Genomic DNA, 22,281 nt, shown 5'->3' on the forward strand with positions numbered 1-22,281 from the left:
ACTCCTTGGATCCATGTTGTGCATTAAATGGTAACTATGTAATTAAAAGGAACAAATTTTAAATCTGACAACAACTGGTGCATCTCCAGCATTTAAAATGATTCAATTATTAATAATTCATGCTCAAAACCCCATATGTGGGCAATGAAGCAGAAGGAGAGATGAAAACGAAGTCTGATCCATGACTAACCTTACATCTGTACAGAGTCTGACTAAACAGAGCTACAGCATTATGTTTTCTACAACATTTACCCAAATACAGTAGGAAATTGTCACACCATAATATGAATTTGCAGTGATGCTCAACAGTTAGTTAATAGCATGGGGGTGAGGGAAAGCCGTGCTAATATGCAAGAGTCGAGATAGGCATGCAGTTCCCTACCGAGCCAAATGAATCAGAGTACCTGAGTGGGTTAGATGCTTGAGAGATTTTAATTACTCATGAATCAAAACTGACTTTGCTTTAAGATTTTTGGACAATCTACTCCAACCTCTATGATTTTGGTTCTAGTTTAAAACAAAAACCAGGAAGTTTTCCATTTCTAGCCCTGTATGTCTAGATTCAGTGAGAAACTATCTGAGATTCTAGTTAAAAATTTAATTAAGAACTGAAAGGCAATCCATGTTTTCTCTCAGCTCAACTCATCACACCTAGCAACATATTCTAAACATTGCTAGGTTATCTGCTTCTACAAATTTACTCTGAACTAGAAACTTTCAAGAGCACTTCACCACACCATAGATCAGAATTGATTCAAACCTAGATGAAAGCTCACCTATATCGACCTAAAAAAATAAAAGGACCTAATTTTAGAATTAGGTTTTCACTTTTGCACCTCTTTTCCCTCCTTCTTTTTAAAGTCTTGCTTTTTACAGCTTCCTTTGCATATTTGATGCCATGATAAACTGCATATGAAAACAATAGCAGTGACACGTCTGACTTCGATGCTTTTCAAGCTCAAGTCAGTAAAGCTATGGAACTCATGCCAAAGTCATCCTGGGTCAAGAAGTTGGAAGAGAAAATTGAGAGGCACAGAAAGGGTAGAACTGCTCACTCATAAGAACTGTTTGCCCTTGAACAATATTTTGCAACATTACCATATTGCTGGATGCAACTGTCAGAAGAGGGTGTGGTCCAGGAGACCTCCCAGAATAAAAGTATGCACGCGATATCCTTAGAAACATAACACCCTAAGAGGCATGTATAATTCCATACCTTTCATTAAGTCACAGCTATTTAGAGAAATAGCCCCAAAATATATTTAGGAAGGGTGAAGCTGGAATACATCCATATTTCTTACTATTAAAACATATACTAGACTTACGTGCATTAAAGGAGATTATGAAGTTAGCATTATAAACATGCTCATAAATTTCAAAAAAAGAAAAATGTCATAAATAGTTTTGTTTACTCCTGTGATCTTTTTGATGTGCTGGTTCTAATCATTGTTCCATATGTGCGGTGTGAGAGAAGAGACATGTTTATTCTGTGGCTGATTTATTACAAAATCAAGACCATTCAGATTCAAATTCCTCCCCCTCCTTAAATACATTATTGGTGTTCTCTTTTTCACACAATTTACCACCATATGTGAAGGTCAAGTCCACCGGTAAAGTAATTCATATAGTTATCCAAATCGTATCCAAGCTATAAATTAATGTGACATAAATTGCCTACAGCATTTCTTCTATTTCTAATGTTATATGCAGACAAACCTACCCCAGTATACTGATAATTAAAATAAAAAATCTATATGCACCTCCCCTGAGAACACACACACTGAACAGGAAATAAATTAGTTCCAGGATGGGACCTGCTGAGGGAGACACAGAAATGATTTGTAGCAAATGCTAACTTCAAGCTTGGAGTGGAAAAGATAAGTGTACTTTACTTCACAATTGCCACCTGAATCACCAACACAGAGAAAAGTGCCAAAGGAGGTAAGAGCTGCAAAATTTCATCAGAATCCTGATGTTCCCAATCTTACACAAAGCAACCCTAAGAGCTGCAGGCTGATCTCCTAATGCTTTGAAAATTAAGACTTCCAGAAATCACATGTGAATATATTGTTTTCTAGAACTTGCTGTTTCCTTAAAAAAATCTCAAGTTCATGGTGAAATACAATGCATAGTATCCAAACAGGCTTTTACATTTTGTAGCTCAAATAAGCTTATTTATTTTGAAGCCACAGACTGATCATCAGTGTTGCCCTCAAGAAGAGTCAAAGAAGATTAAACTTTTTCCTCCCTCCTCCCCCCCGCTTCGTGTTAGAGCTAACAGTTTGATTCATGAGCTTAATACCATAAACAAACTTGAACAACTCACCCTGCAGACTTCGCTGGAAATGAGCTAATATGCACCTGCTGAAGATTCAACCCACAAGGAGGTAGTCTCCTTGGAAACTGCTCCTGATGATCTGAAATACAATGGAAATGGTCACTAAGAAAGCTTACATTAATAGAGGTGCTGTGAGAGGTAGCTGAATACCTGGATTTTCCAACAAGAAAAAAAAAAAAGAAAAATAAACCATTCAAAGAAGGAACAATCAAGTGCACACACAGTGTAAGTAGTTCAGGGTGTCCAAGCTAGGTAGAAGATTCTCTATTAAAGAAACCAAGACTTCACAGTCTAAGGCGTTCCTATCCATTCCTAAACGAGAATTTCCTTCTCTGAGATTACATGGCTAAACTAGCATCTTTACTACTGTTTAACCTATGTCAAAATAGTTTTACCCATTGTGGTTCAAACTCTGCTTCTAAGCCTGGACATTTGCAACACCTGCTAACATTTGCCTGTTCTCACATGCTTTCAGAACATCCTTCATTTTTGATTAGCATTACAGCTACTTTCTGCTGTCCTCTCTTCTCCTCCCAAGTCTTTCATAAAACCTGTTGACTGATTTATTCAAGCACCTATCTTTTAACTTGCTGTTACTAGACAGGTGCACACTTGCAACAACTCTTGTAGCTGAGCCCGTTTAACAGCTCTGTTAGAGGCCCATCCTTGCAAGCCATTGAGCCGCAAAGAAGTTACACAGTAAAGCAATGATTTAAGGCACGCTCTCTCTCACAGGTAGAGCTCAGAGCCTTAGGCATAGGTTTCTTCCTTATTAAGGAGATCGTAAAAGGACCATCCCACCTAACTATTTAATCTTATTTTAATAGGCTACACTCTGCAGACTTGATACAGTAGAGGTTATATGCACTGGAGGCTCTATTTGCTCAAGGGACTTCAATCAGAGAAGAAAGGTAGAAGTAAATTCCTACAATATAGACATGTAAGAGTTTAGACAGTGTCAGTGTTCAGGCATGGGTGATCTTGTTTGCTTATTCCAAACCCATCTGAATACACCTGCACTCAGATATCTGTATAGACATTTTACATACCAGTCTGGAGATGACAAGGGATTAAAAAAATGAAGAGAAAATTCAGAGTAGCGTGGGGTTTGGTCTGGGTTGTTTTTTTGTTGTTGTCTTGTTTATTTGGTTTTGGGGAGGGGTCTTATTTTTTTTGTTTTGTTTTCTCTCCCATTTTGGGTGAGTGGATTTTTAATTAATTTATTTTAAGCCATCAAAACATTAAAGAAAATTCTAGTGGGAATTCACATAGAGGAAATGGGTTGCAGAATCCCCCTCTGGCTCCTCTTCTCCATTACTCTGTAAATTAGACTGACCTTTCATAAGAAAGATGAATTTTGACACTCTCCTTTCTTACAGAAATATCTAAGATACCATATGTAGGATAATAGCCATAGATTACACAGCCACAAACTGCATAACTTAGGAGTCAACACAGACACATATTCTCCACATAGATATGCCTACATACACTCCGTCTTCTGTTATAATACAACTGTTGAATGGATATATGCAAGAGTTGAATGGATGTCCCACAGCTATATCCCAATAACTTGGCTGAAACATTGAGGCTCAATTCAAAAATCACTATGTGGTGAAGCACTTACTATACTTTTTAAGTGAAGTTAGAAGATCACACACAAACAGTTGCATATAGCCATAAACAACATCACAGGTAAATCTAACTATCAGCTCCTGTAATTTAAATTCCTTTGGATTCAGACAAAACAAGTGTCTGCATGAAACCTGAAGTCCTAAAATCTTAAGAAACCTCATTAAAATTTCTATTTTAAACCCTAAAACATTAAATTCAGTTACATGAAAACAAAACAAGCCAGGGATTCAAATAACTGGAATGGAAAGCAATTCAAACTAGCAATAACATCAAGTATATTTTCTCTCACTGATGTTGGATCACAACTATCTTTTCACCTTTATATTCCTCAGCATAAATATCAACAAAAAGGTCCTTGTCAAACATTGGCTTATCTAAATGGACTCCTGCTAAATATCTAATGCTGTTTTGTGTGTTTAAATGCCTTGTTTTCAAGAATCTTTTAATTCTCAAAGTAGAATCAAATATTTCACTGTTAGGCGTTATTCAATGAGATATGTATGCAACCATGTCTCTGGCTTGGCATGAACCATGAAACAACAGAACAATTCTGAGCTTCCTGGGCAGGACTGTGGTGTAATATTCAGGTTTTCTGCTTGTTTGTTTGTTGTTCCTGTTTTAAAGCCATGATTATACCAGTTTCAGGTTGCTAGCAGCCTAGAGAAGGGACAGCTCTGTGCCTAGCATTTCAGGACCTCTGCTTCAGAAGAGGCCACCAAAGCTTTGGTCAGAACCAGGCTGTCCTTGCAAACTTGCCACCAAGTTTTTGGGAAACAGCTTCTTACCCAGAAGAGAGTAATTTTTAGGCACCCTAAGGAGCAGGGCTCCTCAATAGAGGGTAGCACTGTATTTTATTTTTGTTGTTGTTGCTTGCTTCAGGGTTGAAAGGAGGTTCCCAAACCTGTCATTTATTTTACAGATAATAACATAAAGCATTTAGGACCAGATGTTTTTAAATATCTATACTGAAAAGATGAAGGCTATTAGTTTGATGAGAACCAAACCTCCATAAATCCTGTAAGGACAAGTAGAATGAAAACAAACCTCTTCCATGTGAGCAGACTTCTCAGCACCACACAGCAGGTGAGCTCTATCAGAAGCAAAAAACATGCAGAAAAAACAGCTAGCAAGACTGTCTGGAAAGAAATCTACAGCAGACTGAAGCTTAGGGATTTCATTTCACCATCCTGAAGATGAAATAGGGATTGAGGCCTAGAGGTAGATCTGGCACCACAGGAGGGGGGGCTCCTCACAGGAGGTCCATCTCAGAGCAGGCCTCTCTCGACCCCTCCTCACCCTCACAGAAAGATTTCTGCCCTGCTGCCAAGGAATCCTTGTCACAAGAACTTCCTTACTACACAACTGCTAGGACTGACCCAAAACATGCAAGTTTCCTGTCAGAGGGGCTGCTTTGGGTAAGGGCTGCTGCTCTGCTGAGACTCACACTCGGCAGCAGCAACATGGCTGCCCCTCACCACCAAGCCCAGCCCACAGGCATCTTCCAGTCCACACCTTCCTCCTCAACATTGTGACCTAACTGGATTTATTTAATTTTGCTGTTTAAGCAAGAAAGCTTTAGGAAGAGGGGCTCTTATTCAGCTATTTCCTCAGAGCAAGGTTTCCCCATCCCTAGCCTTGAGTGACATTGGATCTGTTTCAGACCTAAAAGAACAAGTGAAACGTATGAGCCTCAAGCCTCAGGGGCAGATTTATAGGCAGAAAGAGAATTCTGTGATCTTTTTCCATGTATTTGTTGTTAAGGGAGAAGTAGGCCTCTTATTCTCAATCTGGAGACACTTTTTTTTTTTTTTTTTTTTAATACTGTTAACCTTTTATCCTATGTCCTGAGGCACATACAGCTATGGCAGTGGGAAGCCAGCCCTGCAGCTCAGTGCTAAGTACAACATGTGTGATAGCTGCATGCTCCCTGATTGCTATCTGCTAAGCAAGGCACTTTTTCATATGCAATACATATTCACTAGTCAAATGGCTATCACACTCACAATTTACTAACACTGAACAGCTGAAAAACAACAGCATAAGTCCTTTTTACTTCACACTGGAAAGGATTAGGAGTGCTCAAATGCATAGCTCAGGTGTACTAACTGCTATGGCAGGTGGTTGTTTCACGGCTGAAGATTTACTATGTAGAAATTCTCCCTTTGAAGGTACTTGTGTAATTAATTTTCTTTTTATCCAACTGCTAAACAAATTAAAGTTATTATGACTTGTTAAATAACACCATTCATTCCATTGCAAACCTTCCTCAAATAAATAGCATAAGGAAGATGTGGGAGTGAGTTTCCTTGACTACTTCGTGTTCTTTTAACCTTATCTTGATCATGTCAGATAAAAAAAAAATTACTTTCACAACAAGAGTGTTTGTGTTTGCAAGACAGACACAAACCTCTGCAAAGAACTGTGGGAGATTTTGAAAGTGGAGTTCTACTGCAAGGAAAAAGAAAAAAAAAAATCTTTAAAAAGGGGGGGGTTGTACTTTTGTTAAAAGAAAAAAAAAAAGGAGAAAGTGTCATGAAAAACAGTCAAAGCTAATCTCTCCACAGATCTTCCCCACTATCAAGAGTTTTCTGTTCTTAGCAAAGCTTCTATAGGTGGACAAGTACTGTCTCCACCAAAACAAATGTCAGAATTCCAATTACCATCAGCTGAAATGGGACTTGATCCTGAGAAAATTTTTAGTTTCAGCTGCATGAGAAGCACTGTCTAAATCCTGCTAAGCCAACAGCACTTTTGCCTTTCACTCCTGCGCACCTCAGAAGAGGTTCTCTCTTTAAACTCTTCACTGATATTTTCCCTGCTGTGGTCTTGGGAGAATTTGAGACCTCACAGACCACAAATAGATTGAAATACTTTTACAAAGAACAGAACAATTTAATTTTTAAAAAATAAAAGTAAAAAGAAAAAATTCCTTCCTCTTACTGAAGAACATAATCTTGCTTTACCTGTCAACAGAGTCAGCTGAGCTGCCTTTACTAATTCGTGCAAAATGCTTGGAGATCCTCCAATGGCTTTTTACAAAATACCAAGTGTTATTACTGTATTATTTTGCTCTGCTTCGCTAAGCAGACTTTGTGACAAAATTCTCAGGGAGCTCCTGCAAAGTGTAAAAAGGTAACTTTAACTGAGCTGTCTGGGAGCCTGACATTAACCTTTCCAAACAGGCTTTGCTTTATGCTCAGGGCAGAGGCTTATTAATTGGTTGAATGAACCAGCCTGCACACTGAGGTATTACAGATACAATCACTTATCTCCTTACATTCGGTCTGGACATCTAAGTGCCTGAACTCCTATGCTTTTACCTCCAACAGCTTAAAAGGAGACTAGAGTCTGCATTGCTCGTCTTGTTTTTCCTCCCAAACCCTGCAAGCTGCATCTTGCCAGAACATGGAACTCTTCTTAGATATTAAAGCTTTCAGACAGCCAAGTTCCTAAAGCAAACACCACTAAAGAATATGACAGCCCACACACCTTTAGGGCACTTACATTATAGACATCAGTACATGTCAGAAAGGTTTAAGAAAAGATAAAATAAACAGGCATAGAGTGATTGTCCTTAAAATTACCCTATGGACTTCCCCCTTTTCCATTTCCCATTTTGCCTCCCCCCCCTTTCTTTTTTGTCCCTCCTTTAAACAGAACATGAAGAATCAGTAAATCTTGAGTCATTGGAGAGTCAGCAAAGTTGGACAAAATCATTACAGCAAACCTCACATCAGAGCCAACCAGGGCTTGCATACAGACCACCCACTACAAATATCAATAGACCTCATTGGTACAAAGTAGACTGGTCCTTAGTAAGTCCACGAAACTAAATAGTTTCAGAGCCCAACTTAGGCAGGCTGCCTTTTAGAGACATTATTGACATCTCCCTATGTTAGTCATTTACGAAGGCATGGTCCAGCCATCCCTGAATGGTATGAATGACAGCAACAGCAAGAGCAGTCTAGCTCTCCACAGCAGGCAACCTGAATATTACCCTGTGATGTTTCTGAGACTGTCATCCAGGTCTCCCAGCACAGACAAGAAGTGATCAAGGGCACTGCTGCTCCTAAACAATAGGAAGGTTTGATTTGAGAAAATTTCACCATTTTACACAGCAACTAAAGAACTATCTTTTGGAAGTCTCATGAAGACATCTCTGGGAGTTATACGTAAATGATATCAACTCTTTTTTTTTTTTCCTCCTTAATCCTATTCTTTTAATTCATTTCAAGGCCTCATACAGTATATAGGATAAGTAGAATAACAACCATTAAAAATGTCGTATATAGCCATTACTGAATAAACCTCATAAAGTCATCATCTCCTATCAGCACCATTACAAATGCTTGTTGCAGGGTGAACTGAACAGCTGCACTTGAAACGTTTATAGACCCATTCAAAAAAAAACCAAAAAACCTGAAAGTAAAGTTTGGATCAGTCATTCTGAGCAGGGCATTTAATTAGTGTACAGCTTTCTTTCTCTTGATTAATATGTCAGGTACATGCAAAACAAATATCCCACAGGACTCGGATTTTTGTATTGGATACAATAAAAAAGGACAAGTGTGACTTATTCAAATGTTCAATTCAAATTCATGAAAATTTTAATGACTGAGAATGATTTCACATTCAAAGCCTATAGCTAGCTGTGTCTCTCAAGTGTTGGTACTGGGGGCCAGGGTATATTAGAAGAGTATGGCCAAGAGGTCAAGGCAGGTGATCCTTCCCCTCTGCTCCAGTGAGGCTATGTCTGGAGCACTGTGTCCAATTTTGGGCTCCTCAGTTCAAGAAAGACAGAATTTCTAAAGAGTCTAGTGGAGATGCAGGGCTTAGAGCATCTATGATATGAAGAAAGGCTGAGAGATCTGGAGCTGCTCAGCCTGGAGAAAAGCATTGATGAGATCCCTCCTCAGCCTTCTCATCAACTGCTGAAGTACGGGACATGAGGCCAGGTTCTTTTCAGTGGTGCCAGCAACGGGACAAAGTACAACAGGCATAAAATAGAACACAAGAAGTTCCATATGAACACAAGAAAAAGCTTCTTTACTGTGAGGCTTACAGAGTATTCGAACAAACTGCTCAGAGGGGTGGTGTAGCACATTCAGAAGCAATACATATAGAACGGAATATTAGGAAAAGATTATAGTATAGCATTTTTATCATAAAATATAACCCTGCTGAATTTCACATCCATATTTTTCTTGTATATGCTTTGACACATTCATCACATGCTCAACCTATGCGGTATGCACAGGCACTTGCCATGATATACCAATTCTTCCATTTTGCAGATCAGATATTTTTCCCCTCTAACAACAGAGCATGTCATTTAGATATGAGATAAATTAGAAGAAACTGTTCAGAACTGTTTCTTTTTCCCTCCAAAGAACATTGTCAAGAAGTATTAATGGAAAGATTTGTTCAATAGTGGTCTTGTACCTACTGAAAATTTAATAGAAAGCTTCTACATTTACAAATTTATCTCAGAGAATTGTTCCAAGAGAATATCCATGATATCAAGCACTCACAATACACATTTTGCAGTTTCAGAATGGCAACTCCGGTCATTTTCTATATCTGCAACTGTACCAGATCATGAAACCCAGAAGAGTCCTGCTGTACACTTCAGCGTTGTCAATGCTCCCATCACAGACATTCACTCTCAGGTTTTAGTGGAACTGAAATTATTGAAGTCTATCACTTTTTTATCACAACATCTGCTGACAAAGGAACAATTCTTCTTAGGAGGAAAAGGTTCTAACTTGTAAATAGACACAGCTTTGTATCTACAGCTGTTGTCCAGAACAAAATATCACGTTAATAGCCTGACACCTTGAAATCTGAGGCAGAGCACGTGAAATGCATTTTTGTGACTCATCTGTGATAGTGGCACCGAGAGGAAAGAATATAGACTTATTTACATTGTTTTTAATAACAAATGATCAGTGTAGCAAATAGTATGAATAATTCTGGGCAAGGAGGGGGATGAAGGCATATTTGAAAAGTAGCAGACGAGACACACTACTACAAGCAGGAGAAGATTCCACTTACATTGGAAAAGAGAGCAGAGATAATGAACAAGAAATGCTGCCCAGGGAAAAAAAAAAAAAAAAAAAAAAGCAAAAAAAAAAAGCTTCTTCCCCATTTCATCACCATTGAAATTTGTGGCTGCTGATCAGTTGTCTGCACTGGGAAACAAAGCAGCATTTTAAGAAATATTGACACCTGGTTCTAGAATTATTCATGCAGAGGTTTCTTTGAAATTTAAGTGGCATTTCCTAAAATATATACAGGTGTGTGGAGGCCAATCACTTCAGGATTAACTGTTCCTCAGAAACTTTAGCAATGATATGAAATTTGAAGCTCTTCTTGAACTTTTCTACTAATTCAGTAATTACTGCTGTGCCTGAAGCTGGCCCCTTTCCTGCAATTACTCAGCATGTACTTTCAGTCAAAGAGGTTAACGCCTGAATTTAGATTCCAATTAACAGCTAAGGTGGACTTATTGTTTAAAGCTTAATAAACCAGGGACTTTCCCAGCATACTATTTCATTAGCCCCCATAGGCAAACACAGTACATGTTCCGGATATCTGAAGATCTGCAGCAGAGCATGCTCAAACCATGAGCAACTTGTCAGCTTTATGGGATATTAGGACTACACATACCAGCTGGGATCAAGCAGCTTACATGTGAGCACATGGGCACACCTCTTGCCTTCTTCAATGGCTAAGAATGAAGGCTTTTCACTGATGAAATCTAACACGCAAAGAAAACACATATCCAAGTTTCAGCACTGAGAATGTGCTGAAAGTACTATATAAAATTCTATGTGTGCAGCAAAAATTTTACACCTTTGCACAACAAGAAACCACATTTATTTGAAGGCTAACTTTGACAGATATGAAGGGTAAAATCCTCCTTTAGAAAGGAAAAGCACATGGGTTAAGCCACCTGTTTAAAAGCAGTGCCCTGATAGAGATGGATATGGGCAAGGCCAAAGGGCAGGTGAAGTGAACATGGTTGTGTTAGACATGTGATATTAAAAAAATTGAACAAAAGATTACGTCTTAGGATAAAAGAGTATAATAATATACAGAGGATTGCTCACTTCCAACTGTCATTCTAAATGAAAACCTATGACCCTAGATCTTCCCCTAAAGCATCTCTGTGATGACTTCTAGACAGCTAATCCTGAAACCTTTAAGGAAGCAAAGCTAGCAGGCATTTTCCTTTAGGAAGGACCAAATTAACAACTAAAAACAGTCAAATTGCCCCTGCATTTACTGCTGAATTACATTGTTGCAAGAGCCTAATTGTGAAGACATGTCATTGCGCTGTACAAGGGTTTTCAAAGCAGCAATAAATTTTCATTTTGCTTGTGAGGTCACCATCTTGGGCTCAGGAAAACTTTGAGTTCAAGACTGCTAGAAAGCTGGAAGGTCTTCTGGAGCAACATCATCATTCACTTGCATTGTTTAACAAAGCTCCCCAGGCCTTCTGCTGGCCACTGCAGAATAGAGGACATACATCTTGATAGACCTTTGCTCTAACCTGCTACGGCTGGTTTCTGTGCTCTCTAATGTCCTCTATTATTTTGGTTTTTAATTATTTTCCTTGAAAAATGTTAATTTTAATAGAAACAGTTCTGCCACTCACATGCATGAGTTTAGTAACATCCTCAGGAAACGCATACAGTCAGTTCACAAAAGGCCAGATATCTTTAAGCAAACACACCATTAGGGCAACTAAAATAAGCTCACAGGATTTCTGAAATGCAATATGATAGGTAACCACTGCATTTGACTAACTGCCCCTAATTTCAGGCTTTACTTTCAGAATGTTCCCCTTTTGAAAATTTGGCCCTGGTTGTGAATACTGAACTTTTGAAAACAGAATGCATGATGCTCTGACACATATAACTTGTTATCTATGACAACGCTTCTCATCACAAGCTCTTAGTCGTGACTCCATGAGTCTCTGTACCAACTATTTCAGAACTCCTTGTATTAATGTAACTCTCTTATAACCCAATGCAGGAAGAATTACTATACAACATGGAGCTAAAGGAAGCAGAAAAAAATTTAAAACATTAATATAATTACTCCTTTGACCACAGAACAAACCACAAAACATTATATTCATAGTTTACCAGCCCACATTTAGAAAAGGAAACAAAAAGCCTTCCTATAGTATAAAAGTATTTCCCCTTTTAACCCAATAGTCAAAGTAATACTTTTCAGATAAACCGGCAACTTGGAGTCAGCCTATGAATGCATTTTGCTTGCATAAAAAGAGACAAACCCAGACAGCCGCTACAAGAGCATCTCTGCATGCCTAATCATGGGTGCACACACAACACAGGAAAGGGATGAAGAGATGAGGTCACAGCCCAGGCAGTGAGAAGGAAGGACGAGGCCATGGCAGGCTCTGGTCGGAGTACACAGGAGCTGCTCTGCCCCTGCACAGAACTGCACCATAACTCAGTGACGTCTAAAAAGCAGAAGGTGAAGGGTGGCTTCAAAGACTTATGGCACTACTAAGCTGATACCCCCATCTCCATATGCAGGGCCCAGTGCTCATTTACCCTCTTTCTTTTGCAAGTCCTCTACAGCTCTGCAAAGAGGATGCGTTGCCAAATCCACACACGAAAGGAAGCTGGTAGATAGCTCGCTGGCTGCTGGGGCCTTAAAGGAGGTCAGGCTTTTTAGCAGCATTTTGAAAAGGTGCAGAGAGCATTAGTGTGGGAGACCAAGGTAGGCAAACCATTCAAAACAGCTGATGCAGTGGCAGTAGCAGATCCAACTTAAATTCGCTTTAGTATTAATTGTCAGGAAAGGATGAGATCAGTTTATGAGCCAGGAGCGCTGTGCAGTCAAAAGTTACAAGCCCTAGTTGTTGCCACAAAGTAGCTGAAAGGCTTTTCTTTTGAAAAGATTAAACTTCAAAGAATCGCAGAATAAGATACACAAGAAGTGGCATGTGCTTTTGCTTGATAATGTTTGATTTTCAGCCACTTCCTCCCCAGCTCTATCACACTGTAAATTCTTAACACCGAAGTTGCAACTAAGTAGCTGTTTTATAAGATAAATGACTTGGCATATGAAAGACTTTGGCCAAAAAAAATAAGGCTGCATAAAATGGATTGGAAGAAATGTGAATAGGAGAATACATTTACCAGTGTAGGAGACCAAGATTTTGCATACTTCTTGACCAAAGGAAGTGAATACAAAGTAAGAGATCAGTATGTGTCCGACAGGTTAACCCAGTGAGATGACATTTGCCTTGCAGAAAATACACAACTCAACATTTGAGTTACAGTGCTATGTAGGACCATTCTCCCTGTAGTAGCAAGAGTTTCAATTCTCACTGAAACGCAAAGGAAAGGAGGTCAAAGACATTATGGTAACTAAGGGCCTAAATGAGTAAAACCTTGTGCATGTTGATCCTTAATGAAAAGAAAGGGAAAGTGAGGCTGAGCCATTGGTGACTGAACTGCAAGAGAAGGCAGTGAGAATATTCCCACTCGATGCACAAGAAGCCTTGGGCTTGCTTTTGTTTAAACACATTTCCTTGACAGTAACAGCAATTCCCTGCCCAACTCAGTGAGCTGCATGGCCAAAGAAAACCAAAAGAAAGAAAACTACACAAGGACCTCAGTCTGTTTGGAAACTGGGACAGGCCTTTCCCAAGACATGGCCAATAGAAGGTTCATTTCCCCTTTTGTTTTTCTATATCTAATGAACGAGGATCTCTGTGGCTTAACTCCATAAAGAGAGGGAGCTTCAAGGAAGATGGAAACATGACAGCAAGCTAAAAAAGAAATCATACCTCCTTTTAGGATAACTGCCACTAATAATATCACCATAATCAAGCCATACACTTAGATAATAGAAGCTAGAGCATATTTACTATACCAGCTAGCCTTGAAAATTTTGAAATTTTTTTTCATTCCTCCCAATCGCTCCCCCCCAGGGTTCCCACTTGGGGCAGATTTTATTATTATTATTATTACAGCTTCATCCACGAGGAGAAATAGTATTTTCAAATACAGCTAATAAACAAAATATTTAACTAGTGCAGAGCAAAGCAATACCAATGGAGATGGGTGCAGATTAAAAAGCAACATCCTTGTGCTTATGACTAAGTTCAGCTACAGCATCCATACAGGAGAAAGTGCCATAAGTCTCAAGTTCTCCACCGACTTAGACTGAGCTATTTGAGCAATCCTTTCTCCCTTGAGAAAAAATAAAATTCCCACAACAGGTATTTTGGCAGCCATAGCATGAAACATCTCTCCTGAAGAAGTCAGTCTTGAGTCTATTGCAGAATTCTTCTGAACACTTTACTGTTCCCTAAGCAAGAAGTACAGTAATTTTAAAATTAATACCAACAATTTGCTCAATAACTTCAGGATGAGGAGGGAAAGAGAAACCTACACAGCTTCTCATTTTATTTCTCGTGAACGATTCATCTGCCACAATTCATGAGTGTGTGGCATAAAGCCCTGAGTAAGCAAATGACTTCAAATTATCTAGTGGCAATTATGAATGAGAGAATGCATGCTGCAGGTAGGATGAAAGAAAATTAAGAGAGATTAACGTGAAATACAAGGTTATAATTAGACATAGGTATCTGTTTTCCACCTTCTTTTGCCCATGGGGAATTTGGAAAATAAATACTCATTTAATAAAATTCTCAACGCCAACAGAAAAGGAGGGCAACTTTTAAAAAGCTATGACAGTATTTGTGAGGTGGGCTGTGTTGCAATGGGTTTGCATTTCAACATGGACCGGATTGTAAGACAGCACAGCCTACTATAGCATGTTGTGGCAATATTGGGAAAAAGAAATATTTTAAAAAATGCATAGCAAGGGGAAGCCAAATAACACAATGCTCCTCTACTAGGAGGGTTTGAAGCAGCTCCCATGCATAGAAGAATGGATCCAGGCAGTTTCACAAAAGGAAAAAAACAGTAACAAAGCTAAACAGATTCTTCTTCTAAAATGTCCCATACTGAACACACCCAATATGTGTTTTATAGCAGTTAGTTCAGCAGCTGCTCTGCTCTGTCAGAAGAGAAACAGATGCAGATAGATGAACTGGCTCCCTCCTCATCTTAACAGCTACCTGGAAGATGGGAATGAGACAAGACCAGTAGGCCTGAAGGCAGGTGCAAAAGTAGGAACATGAAATCTTATTCAAGCACATACAATTCAGTATTGATTTTCCAAGCAGTCGTGTTATTCTCTCGCTTGTTTTGGGGTATTACAAATATCATCAGCTAAGGAAACCTCTAGACACCCACTGACAGATTCAGTACAATTCTAATTCTCTGTAACAGATTGTTCTGTTTTTAAATATATACCCCTTTCCACCAACTTCTTGAGTAGGACCTTGCAAGTAAGAATTGATTTTTTAATATACAGGTACATATATAAGTTTCTCCTCAGTCTCAATTCCCATAGTATCACCCAACTAAGTAGTTTTCAGATTCAATAGATCTCAAAATACCCTATAGCAAGACCCCCTTGTTAGTCTTCTAGAAATCCAGTGTAAGACTCCACTGAACAAAATCCCCAAGAGTAAAACATAACTGCACCAAACACAAAATGGGTTTTAGCACCTGTGTCTGTAATTGAAGGATAAGACCAATTTCTTCTTCATAGAAGAGATCACACAATCCTATTCGGTACAGACATTTGTTAGACTTTGTGTTTCAGCTCCATTCCATCCAGACCTTCAAGTTTCATTTCAGGAGATTGTGGCACTTGATACTGCTATCAAGATATCTTGGGCACAGATTGCCTACTATCTCTTTGAGGGAACAAAAGCTTTTTGCTCATCTGCAGAAGGCTTCTCTATACAAAGTAATAAAGCCCAGGCATCCTTCCTCCCAAAGACATGAAAACTCATCATTCATCTAACAATACAACAGTGAAGTCACAGACACATCAATTCTGTTTAAAATAAGTTGTACTTATATCACAGATTAAACAGGACCCATGGAAAAGTAGCTTTGTTGTTTACATTAATGGAGAGATATGGCTCGTGCTACTTCCCTGCACTGGTGCCCTCTCTTTGAAAATGTTTGGTTTTGTGTTTTGTTTTTTTTGTTTTTTTTTTTTTTAAATATGATTGAATCAAAGCTCCCCTTGGAAATTTCTGGTCTTATATATCCTTCACTGTTCTCCAACTAAATGAGATACACATTTCCACACACATTTGCCTATTTCCTTCTCTTCTTCTGCTTGCTCCTTTCTCCCCAAGCTCCTGGCCCAGCAGTTGGAAACCAGATCATGTGCTACAAGTGCAGGATCATTCTCTGCTGCCCTTTTCCATCAGCTTCACCAAAAGAAAAGCTTGCAGGACCTTTGTACCTGCCCCTACAGCATAGCCCCAAGCCATCAGGATGTGCTGGCTTTTAGGCAGGGATGGTAGGTAGGTAGGTGAAAGTGGTGGGATCGGAGTTCTTAAAGTGAGCATCTTTGCCAAAGATGTGATGCAAAACTGCACTAATTGCCTACCAGCAGGCCTTTCACTGAGATGAGAAACCAGTGAGAATGGCAGGATCCGGTCAGCTGTCATGGTTCTAGCCAGAAAGAGGTTTTCTTTAATGGCATTAATTCTGAGATATAAACAATTGTCTGTCACTCATTACAGCATGTAGGTCCTCACATCTCTCTAAAATGCTAAAAACAGCATCTTACAAACAAGGAAAATGAGTTATTAAGCAATTGGAAAATGATTATACAATTATGTTCTGTTTGGGTACCATTAGTCACAAGGAAAATGGAATATATCCAAGCTTTAAAAGTGAATTACTCATATGAAATTATGCCTGCTGAGAGCCACTTCTCCTTTGGGGTTCAATATCCCTGGTGCAAGACTTTCAAAGGAGACAGAAAAGATTGTTATGAGGCTGCATAAGTATAGGACTCAGATTTGGGTGCTGTTCCAGTTGGCAACATTGAGCAAGATACAACCAGCATTAAGTCTGAACCAGCATAAACAGCCACAAATCAACTGATGTTAACAGAGCTAAGCAGGTGTGTAGCAACACGGACAACAGCTTCTGCCTCCTGTAGAGAGAATTCACAAGAATGAAAGTCTATCAACTTCACAGATTGCACGTTCCAATTCCAACAGTCACACTTTGGTAATAATCTGTCCCACTCGTAGAGCACGTTCACTTCAAACTAAAGCTGAGCCCTCTTCCTTCATCTGCCAAGACTACTCCTGACAGACCATTTTCATGCCAGGCTCTGTAACCTCCTTGCACTCCTTGCCTTTAGTAAGATGAGGGTGGCCTTGACTGTGCTTTTAGATCTCTGTGGGCTGCTTTTGGTCTCTCCATCATGTATCAGATTTTTATTTTTTTTTAATGCAGTTTAAATTTCAGTTTAAAGTTCTCTGGTTATCTTTGCTGCTTGTACATTTCAAACACTTCAAGTTCTCTCGTGTCAGCATTAAACATTTCACACAGGCGTGGCCTCAGCAGAGCTGATAATAATTATGCACTTTCCCTGACCTTTTCCCCAACCTTCCTGTAAACAGGCACAGTATTACCCTCCTCCCCACCCCCCACACCCCAAAAAAGAGTAGTTTTGTAATATAATACTCAGTCTTAAACTCTGTTGGGGCTGCCATGCTGCTCCATTGTGTCTCTTAGAATGCTTTTTACTACTCCTTTAATGTAGTAAATGAAAGGGTGTAATACAGGGCAGATAATAAGCGAGATTACAGATTATGTCTTCTTGTCATTAACTGAAACTAAGTGCTACAACAACAAACATCTACTCTGCCAAAAAAAAAATCTTTGACTGTAGGTGACATACAAACAGACAGGGTTAATAAAAATCAAGCCTCTACTGCTGATCCAGTTCAAGTTTAATCACTGCACCCATCCAGAGCCTACTCTAATTTCACTCCTTCACTTCCTCATCAAGCAAGCATCAACTTATAGCAGGTACTTCCCCCCCCAGCCACAATCTTCTTCATTTCATTAAACACTTCAGGACACAAATACCATCTTCAGGAGTACCTTGTGCTAGTATTATTATATAAATGCATCCTTTCTAGTTACAGAGGAACCTAGTCAGCTCCTCTGGCTAATGAAGGATGAGATCTGGATCTGCCATGGTGTTTCACAATCCTCCCTGAGAGCACAGAGAAGGGCTCCAGCACGGACAGTGAGTCACAGACTGTACCACGGCTGGAAATCCTCTCCTTGCCTGGACAAACTATTGTTTGAACAGACCCAGCCAAAGCCCCAGGCACATCCCTTGAGTTTGCTAAGCCAGTCACTCCCTATCTCTGCTGCCAGGGCAGTCATATGGATGGGTGCAGCCAGCGTGCCTCCTCCACCGCTCCCACTCCAGATCCAAGTGAGGGGTAGCAAGCCAAGCTTGCTGCAACTTGCTCTGGAAAAGAGTAGCAGTGAAACCTGTAGCTGTTACCTTAACAATGGCAGCAGAATTAAATATCTTCTTGCTCCTTGCTTATTTTGTTGATACATTCTCACAGAAACACACCAGCATGTAGGTATCATCAGTAAATAATATGCACTGGATAAAAAAATTTCAGTACAGAGTTTGCTTTTATGAACTGTATGCTCTGGGCCAATACAAATCCTGAGCTCCACCAAACCTTAAGGTCAATCAACTGTCAGCTGCCCAGACTATCAATCCCAACCCAGTATCAATCCCCAGAGAAGTACCATGAACTTCCACAGCATTCTGCCAAACCCCATCAGCTGAGGTTTGAGAAAACCATCCTGATGAGCACCTTGTTCTCAGCAGTGATTCACCCTCATCAACACTGCCATTAATATTTTCTGAAGCTGCTTAAATATTGTTAAGGAGCTTTTTAATAAGCATGCATTGACATAAGTCATCTTGGGGCAGTGAGATAAATGGAGAAGGCCTGCTGCAAAGTTAGAACTGAACTGTTGCAAAACAATTCTGTAAAATGTTTTATATTTTATATAATCTCTCCCCACAGAACCTCAGTGGTTCACATTAAACACCATAAATCAGACCACCTGGGGCTCCCCTATGATTATTGCAGCTGCATGCTGCAAGCTCCTGTAGAAGAAATGTTCCCTTTTCTTGTAAGAAAGTAATAGGGTACAGCCCAAGTCTGCCAGAAAAAAAAAAAAGCACAAATCAAAAGCAGGCCTTGTACAAAATCAGCTTCTGATGCATTCGTTTGCTCTAGAGGTATATGGCAAGCTGACAGTCAGAATCACTTTGTCCTCATTGATCACCAATGCTTTTGCCAGCAAGGTGAGTAGTTTGTGGAGCAGTCCTTTCTAAAGAAACATCAGTTCAATGGGAAATTAAACCAATACATTTATTTCTGTATTTTCCTCTCAGTGAATTTCAGCAGTTGGAAGCTCTGAAGCTCTCTCCTAGAGCATCCAGTCCTGCTCCTGGACAGAACCCCATGGGTCAGCAGCAAGTCAGCCCCAGAACCAGGCAGCTGGGGACTTCTGTCACTTTCTAAAGCCATAGTATCATTGCCCAGAGAACCTTAGTACCTATCTACCCAAAAAAGTGATATCAAAGAAGAAAAATGTATCTTTTTCCTTAGTAATATTATCATAATCTTTCTTCACTTCTGTCATAATCCTTAACCATATTGCCATCAATGGTGAAATGTGGATAAGCTGTGATCAGACCTATATTCCCAGTTTCTTCTTCAAAAAGCTGACATTGGCCATGGACTATCTGTCCAAGGACATGCTGGACACAAGGAACAAAGAGGAATGAATCATAAAATCCTTAGATTTGGAAGGGACCTTTAAAGGTCATCTAGTCCAACTCCCCTGCAATGGAAACAGGGACATGCACAGCTAAGTCTGATCCAGCCTTGCCCTGGAAGTCTCCAGGGAGAGGGCATCAACCACATCTCTGGGCAACCTGCTCCAGTGCCTCATCATCCTCACTATAGAAGATTTTCTTCCTTATATCCAACTAAAGTCTACCTTCATTAAGCTTGAAATGGGGAATGAAGGCTTCCAGTGAATTGTATGAAAATCACCTAGACAGATTGGATTGCAGAACAAACAAGCTCTGTTTTTCCAACATCACTTTACCTTGTTGTGCATGTTTATGTTTGCATAGGCTGAGTCAGAGCATTCAACAATTATTTAAGGAAGAGGTCCTCAGTCTTAGATACTCCTGAACTCCCAACCTTTTTTTTCTTTTTAATAAATAACAAGCTCAAGTTAATTATATTTCAGCACCTTTGCTCCACTACAAGACCTTCACATGGTCATCTGTCTGATATGATGCGTATTATAACCATCAGTCACTTGAAGGAAGATTGTAAAGAAACACATGGTACAACCTCTGTCCACCTTGAAGAGTTTTGATACTATTAACACATTTCTGTGGAATATCTTGCCTTGATATCAGTGTGCTCAGAACATACAGCTGCTAAGAAAGCTCTGCAGGAAGTGCTGTCTTCTCCCTCCCTGGGCATAATGTCCCAACTATACAATAAAATAAGGAGTGGGTCTTCTGGTTGGGATTAATTTAGTATTTTGTTTGTGGACTTGATCTGTTCACACAAATGGACAAAACACATGCACGTATTCAAGGACAGGAGGTTACTGAGGGAAAGAAAGCAAAGAAGTGTTTGCTGGAAAAGAGACCAGAGAAGAATTAAGTGCTGTTCCTATTCAGGAGTGCAACAGAAAAAACAAGTTCAACTGCTGCCTGAAAGGAAGTGATTCCCCCACCTTCTGATGTAATTGGTTTTATTTTTTAATAAATATATTCAATATAATATATATTGTTATATATAGAATGTTGCTTTGCAACTATAAAATTTATTATTTCACTTTAAGATTATTATTTCTAAACTTCAGCTCTCTCCTAAGAAGCTCTGACAGCTCAGTGGAACACGTCACATTCGATGGCCAAGAAAAACAAACCCATGGGCAGGAGTCTCCCTCTATTGTGGCTCATTTATAGCAGTCAAGTAACAGCAAAGCAGAAGCAAATCAGCAGAAAACATCTTACATCAATAGACTTGTTTTTCAGTCAGTTGGCAAAGTAGTCTTCTGCTCCATCTGACAGGGAGGAAGTATATCTAGAAGCCTACCAAGGGAGAGGAGGTTATGGTTTGAGCATGCTGCACTCTGTTATTCTAATGGCAAGAATGGATGCGTAGGACTGTCACAGCTGGGAATTGACGCTGTCCTAGAATGGAAGAAGCAGGCCTCAAGAATCACCTTGGTTTTCAAGCCATCAGTGAGAAAAAAATCATTTTCTCCCCAAGCAAATTAGTTACCAGAAAAAACATCCTGCCTACCAGCCCATCACCCTGTTTGACAGTACCTGTCAAAGATAAAATCTTTCAATGAATTAAAGAAGGGGAAAGGCCAATCCCTCCTAGTTATGGTGCTGTGATTTACATCAGTATAATTATATCTTCATTGCTCTGGGAGATTGACTATACCTCCAGGGAAATGCTACCAGTACGTAAGAACTTCTCTTTTTTAATTGCTATAGATCTGCTTCCGTATGTCTAAACCTATTAAAACACATTAGAACAAACCAAGATTAATAGAAATACAGTGCTAGGCTATAGTTCAGATTAGTTAAATGTTAAACTAATTGCATTGCCTACTTCCCAGTGTTTAAATAATAGTACGCTGCAACTGGGTCATGGCATTATATTACAGGAGTAATATATAGATCTTACTTTTTTAGTAGCAGAACTCTCCTCCAGATCGATCTCACCTTATATTTAGACCCTCAACTCATACCTAAAGCTTAATCATTATGAAACTTGCCTACAATTCAGATCCTAATATCAGCATAACCTGGAACTTAATGCAATCCTTTCCCTCTGAAAAGTGCCCTCATTTAATCAGTGAAAACCACCATTCTGAGGGCTTCATCTTCAAACAGTGAAATCAATCCCCCCCTCATCACTAGCAGGCTCTTCAGCTAGAAAAACACCCAGCACTTGAGGAAACTGGTGTAAAGATGCAGAATGCATGCTGCGCACTTCTCTGGATGCACACTTAAGTCAGCTGAAGTCTGACAGCAAGTAGTGTAACATTCTTGCTTCACAAACATGATAACAGCCAGCATCCGGAAGAGCCTTGTGCTAACTGTGGCCTAAGCAATTTGTCTCAGAGCCATTATGTCCCACTTTTACTCCCCAAAAGAGGACCTGAATCATCAAATTAAATTGCTCTATAGCACTTTACTGCAATACATATGTGTCTATAGTTGGGAGTGTTCTTAGCCCTTAGAAAGAATAAGGTGGGCAAATTGCGTGCACATAT

The 22,281-nt window shown here is 39.5% G+C and overlaps 1 long non-coding RNA gene across 3 annotated transcripts in view; it reads right to left on the bottom strand.

Moving 5' to 3' along the window:
* LOC116217057 (uncharacterized) overlaps positions 1 to 22,281 on the bottom strand; it is a 112,910-nt gene that overhangs the window by 79,188 nt on the left and 11,441 nt on the right. For all 3 annotated transcript variants that reach the window (XR_014885385.1, XR_014885383.1, XR_014885384.1), the window contains exon 2: positions 2,327 to 2,417. This is a non-coding gene — a long non-coding RNA (uncharacterized LOC116217057). The remainder of the gene's footprint in view (positions 1 to 2,326; positions 2,418 to 22,281) is intronic.

Source organism: Meleagris gallopavo, chromosome 11 (genome assembly GCF_905368555.1).
Source record: "Meleagris gallopavo chromosome 11, MGAL_WU_HG_1.1, whole genome shotgun sequence".
NCBI classification, from domain to species: domain Eukaryota; kingdom Metazoa; phylum Chordata; class Aves; order Galliformes; family Phasianidae; genus Meleagris; species Meleagris gallopavo.